The 6,000-nt window shown below is 38.3% G+C and overlaps 1 pseudogene; it reads left to right on the forward strand.

The window, feature by feature from the left end:
• LOC111146266 overlaps positions 1-6,000 on the forward strand; it is a 120,654-nt pseudogene that overhangs the window by 74,018 nt on the left and 40,636 nt on the right.

Genomic DNA, 6,000 nt, shown 5'->3' on the forward strand with positions numbered 1-6,000 from the left:
TGACCCACCCAACCTTTGGTGATGATTTATTAAAATCTTTTTTTAATCCATCAATACTGATTTTATTCATCACATTTCTTAATAACCATCTAAAAATTTCCATCCTGCTGGGGTGAGTCCTGAGACTCTTTCCTTTCTGTTTCCTCTTTCCCTTGCTCCTATCAATATTTGCTTCACATTCATCTTATTTCTTAACCTTTTAAAAATTTCCACCTTGTTGGGAAGTCTCTTGACCTCCCCCTGACTCTTCCCATTCTCTTGTCAATAAACCTAATGTTTTTATTACCATCTGTAAAGCCTATGAGAGAAAGCTGAGAAGGCAAATTTGATGAGGCTTTCCAAACTGTCTTTCAGTTTTGCAACAGTAAGGTTATATGCAGTGCCTGTGTGAAAGGGGCTGCCTTAAAGCACAGCATTTACTATGACTGAGTAATGGTTAGATTTCAGCAGATAAATATCTCAGTTATCATAAAGCAGTCCCATATGGCTTGCATATGAAGAGTATCAGCTGCTTCATCTGGAGCGTTCCAGCTGGCATTTGTAAGAGAAGAGGGACTCTTCCCATAGGAATAAACTCCCATGTGTCTGGATCACATACACTCAACTTCGATTGTACCATAGTGAGCTCTGGGTCCTACATCAACCCTCTGCTCTTTCATTCTGCATCATCCCAAACCAAACACTCCTAAATTACTCTCATAATCCATTTTAGTAAAGGTTCCACAAGAAGTTGATGATACTGATCCACAAAATGAAACAACTCTGTCATACTATACTTCCTGGTTTTGATCGTTTCTAGGTATTGCACTCCTACAGGATTATCTTACTGGTGACCAGAGGTCTTATGGTTGTTTCATGTTGCCCCTGCACAGTTGACTTGGAGACTAATGGCTAAAGTTCAGACCGACTCAGATCTGAATTTTGTTTACCATTAAGTCCAGACCTATCACTTTCCTTTACTTTTATTTAGCTATCGCAGATAACAGTAACCAAGAGATTGTATGTTTAGTATGCTTACTGTTTTTCATGTACTCATATATCCAATGAGCCAACTCCTCAGGAGTTAGGTCTGCCATTTCTAAATTGCATTAGTAACTTTTACCCTTAGTAACTGTAGTGTAGCTACAGTTTCATACATGGGTCACTAGGTAGCCATCCAGGGATCAAAGCATCATCATCCCCTATCCTTTTATCTTTTTTCTTTATAAACTGTATGTTTCTGTGAGCCTGGCCCTTCTAGTAAGACCCACTTCTCTGACAACAAGTAAAATTGTTCTGAGACCAATTCTGATGTGTTTGTAGGGTTTCTCCCATATCATCATGACATGTGGAAACACTAGCTGGGTTTCCTACAATTCAGCTCAATTCTGATACTACCCCCCCCTCCCCCGTGATAGCATCAGGTTCCACAGGTTAAGGGTCAGTGCCACAGTACTGCCCACTATTTTGAGGCCAGCTGCAAGCCCAAGTTAACACCTGTGCTTCTGACCAAGTGACTATAGATTAGAGATTCCAAGGATCCCCCTTCCTCCAAGGACATCTGGCAAGGATGTCAGATACCAGTTCTAAGTCCAGGTTCTTACCTTTATTTCTGACTGACTATAAATGAGAGGTTCTTGTGACCTCCTCTCCTTTCAGATTCAATTAATCAGATGGAAGGGAGATTCCATGCTTGGTCTAGGCACACTATTCTTTTTTTGTTTTTTTAAAGATTTTATTTATTTATTTGACAGAGAGAGAAGTCACAAGTAGGCAGAGCAGTAGGCAGAAAGAGAGGGGAAAGCAGGCTCCCTGCTGAGCAGAGAGCTCAATGTGGGGCTCAATCCCAGGACTCTGATATCATGACCTGAGCGGAAGGCAGAGGCTTAACCCACTGAGCCACCCAGGCGCCCCTAGGCACACTACTCTTGCCAGCACCTCTGTGTTCATCAACCTCGAAGCTCTCCAAACTCTGTCATTTTGGGATTTTAAGGAACCTTCATTACATAGGCACGATTGATTAAATCATTGGTCATAGGTGATCAGTTCAACCTCCAAGCACTTCCTAGCAGGTCAAGGGGCCAAGCTGAAAGTTCCAACCCTCCAATCACAGGATTCGTTCTACTGATAGCCAGCTCCCACCCTTAGGTAACCTAGGGGCATTTCTAAAGTCACCTCATTAACATGACAAAAGATGCCTTTATCTCACAGTTTAGGAAATTTCCAAGGTTTTAGAAGTTCTGTGCTAGAAATGGGGACAAAGACCAAATTTATATTTCTTATTACAATCCACAATATCACACTTCCCTATCAAACTACATTCTTAATGTGCAGAAGTAATTGAGTCATATAATTGTCAGAATTATGAAAAGGGCTTAGGTTTCCTTATTCTAATTCAGTTTTGATTGGCTAGATCACTGTGTTAGAAACTACAGGAGATAAACCATAAGAGACTCTTAATCATAGGAAATAACTGAGGGTTGCTGGGGAGCAGGGAATGGGGTAACTGAGTGATGGATATTAAGGAGGTCACGTGATGTAATGAGCACTGGTATTATATAAGACTGATGAGTCGCTGAACTCTATCTTTGAAACTAATAATATAGTATATGTTAATTAACTGAATTTAAATTTTTAAGAAAAGGAAGTAAAAGTCATACATACACACACACACACAAGAAACTACAGATTTTCTAATCTGGCAGGGAAGTTAAAATTAGCAATCAAATGATTTGTTGGATGGCCCTGTTGGCAGGCCCTCATCCTGAGGGGAAAGCCTAGAGGCTTTCTAAAATTTGGGGTATAAAGTTTTAATGGTATCACTTCTTATGATGTTGAAAGAATTTTTAAAAACCTGAAACTTATATAGGCCCATTTTTATTATAGTAGCTTAACCAAAATCAGCCTTTGTCGAGAAGATTCCATCTACATTTTCAGAAATATGGTTTTAATTATCTGAGAGGCACTTGGATTTCAAGGCTATTTCAGAACTAGATCAGCAGGAGGGCTGTAGTGATGGAAAAGTTTTTTAAAGTTTTCTTTCTTTGAAAACTGCTCTCACTAGTATCAAAAATGGGTCCCTATACAATTTACAGTTATACTTTCATTCTCTCCTGGGAAGACCACTGAATTATTATTAAATGAAAAGGAGTGAGATTAGAAATGAGCATTTTCCCCTTTTAACTTAAGTGTGTACAAATGTCTTTGAACCCATTTAGGTGGTATGCTGGTTAATAGATCCAGATTCTAAGGAGCCAACTCTTCATAGTGTAGTTTCCAGTTTTCTACCTCATGAGCTTTCCCTCCTGGAAGGAATAGAGACTGGACAAGGAATTCAGAGTCTGGGGCTGAATGTCAACACTGAGCATTCTGATAGATACAGAACATCCGTAGGGTCCATTCTCACCTTCAACGCTATGAATCAACTCAATTCTTTGTTGAAGAAGGAAAACCTTCAAGGTAAAAACAACCTTGTTGTTATTTTCATGCTGTTACAGACTGGTGACAGTTCTGTATTTAGCCACTTTTGATCACGAGTCTTTATCACTCTTTATCACACTTCCAACGCCAACTCTATTTTTGGGTTTTCTAGGACAGGGTCAACAAACTTTCTGTAGAGGCCCAGGCAGTCTTAATCATAAATATTCAACTCTGCCATAATAGCACAAAAGCAGCCATAGACAATATGAAACTAAGTGTTCTGATAAAACTTTATATATATAAATAGGCATCTGGCCCTGGTTTGGCACTAGTTTGCAGACCTCAGACTCTACTGTGGCATTTTTTGTGGCATTTTATCATTTATTGCTAATTTTATATTTAAAGTTTATCCAATGACTTTTTTTTTTTTTAAAGATTTTATTTATTTATTCGACAGACAAGGAGGCAGAGAGGCAGGCAGAGACAGAGAGAGGAGGAAGCAGGCTCCCTGCTGAGCAGAGAGCCCGATGCGGGGCTCGATCCCAGGACCCTGAGATCATGACCTGAGCCGAAGGCAGAGGCTTTAACCCACTGAGCCACCCAGGCGCCCCCCAATGATTTTTTTTTTCTTAAAGATTTTATTTATTTATTGACAGAGAGAGATCACAAGTAGGCAGAGAGGCAGGCAGAGAGAGAGAGAGAGAGAGGAGGAACAGGCTCCTTGCTGAGCAGAGAGCCCAATGCGGGACTCGACTCCAGGACCCTGAGATCACGACCTGAGCTGAAGGCAGAGGCTTAACCCCCTGAGCCACCCAGGCGCCCCTATCCAATGATTTTTATTCACACTTAAAACGTAATCTGTTATGGAATCTAAAAAGTGACCTGTTTTCTTTTTAGAACTATAAATCTAAAATATAAAACTAGCAAAGAATATTCATGTGAATTTTTATGTCATGATAAATAGCATGGGCTTATTGTGCAGTCTGTTGGCCCAGAGTGAGTACCTTGACTTCAGAAAGCATATCATACGCTTATGGTAGAAATGATGAAGTGGAACAAAGTTGAATTCATTGTGAGAAGATTTAAACTGTGAATTTATTACCTGATCAATAAATACTAGAAATAACAGATTGATGAATTTGCACAGACCAAGTTAAATATGGGCTGTATCACTTATTAGTGAGAGGCCTTGGGCAAGCTACTGACACTCTTTAAATCTATTTCTTATAATGTTATAAATATTAAATGAGAGAGAACTTAATGCTGTGTTTGCTGGATTAGGCACTCATTACTGTGTTAGGTGATGATGATGATGATGATGATTTTTATTACTAGTGTAAGCCCTCCATGCTGATAATAATGTTCTCCCCGGCATCACTGGGGCAGAATAATATAAAGATCAAACTGACTTGTTTGTTCATAGGAGACTTGCTTAAGTGATGTTAATTAGCAGCTCTTGAACATACACTGAAATATTTCAAACTCAGCTTCTCTAACGTAGGCAGGCCAAGGAGTTGGAGTATATGGTACATATGCTACAAGACACTTTCTGCATTCATGGGTGATAAGGCTGAATGAACATGGCTCTCTTTCCCTCAGTCAGCTTTGTCTGCCCTTAGAATCTAACATTTGGTGCTGGTGATATGGATTAGTCTGTAACTTTTTATGAACATTTGTTGCCCGTTAACAAAATTAAAAGCTTTCAATATCTTTGGGAGGGAACTTTTCTACTCTTAAAGACAATTTTTCACCTATAGGAAAAAGTATAAGAAATGCTCTAGATTTGTTATTTTTAACTTTTACAGTTTCAGTATCCCTTGAAAACTCCTTTTTAAATGCAAATTTTCAAAAGTGAGTGAACTGGAGTTATTAAATGCATTCTTGTACAGTGCAATCTTTCTTATTCATAGAGTCCATAGAATGATAAAGTTTTTAGAGAGAATGTAAACAATTGTCAATTTTTTTTGAAAATGATTATTTCAGGATGTGCTTGAAGGATCTCCAGAATCTTCATCTTTTTCTTTTCTCATTTCTTGCCTGTTGGGTGGGTATGTTCTGGCAGCCCACCCAGAAGTTCTTTACTTCTTTACTTCTCCCACTCTGAGCTGATTTATTTTGGGTGTGACTCAATTTTAATAACAGTGTGACTTTGCTCAATGTGACTCAGGACCAAATATCCTGTTCTCTTCACATGGATCAATTAGGTCCTTTCTAGAATGGTTTGAACATAGATAATTTTCTAGGGATGGAGTGAGTTGGTTTCTCTCTTTTTTAAAGTGGATCTCAACTATACAGATTTGTATTTGTCATAATCTTTCTTTCATGTACACTATCATCATTGGTCCCATATGGTCCTCTTATTATTTATTATTTTTTTAATATGTAATATCTGTTAATTTACACCTTTAATAATAGACATTTGTGTCTACCTATGTGGTCCTCCTTTCTTGCACATCCTAACTTTTATGTTTATCATTCCCTTATTTTTTATTTTAAATTTTATTTATTTTTTAATTTAAAAAATTTAGCATATATATATACTAATAAATTTTACACACACACACACACACACACACACACACACACACACACACACACACA

This window comes from Enhydra lutris, unplaced genomic scaffold, assembly GCF_002288905.1.
Source record: "Enhydra lutris kenyoni isolate GAN:26980312 unplaced genomic scaffold, ASM228890v2 scaffoldscaffold2, whole genome shotgun sequence".
In the NCBI taxonomy this organism is placed as follows: domain Eukaryota; kingdom Metazoa; phylum Chordata; class Mammalia; order Carnivora; family Mustelidae; genus Enhydra; species Enhydra lutris.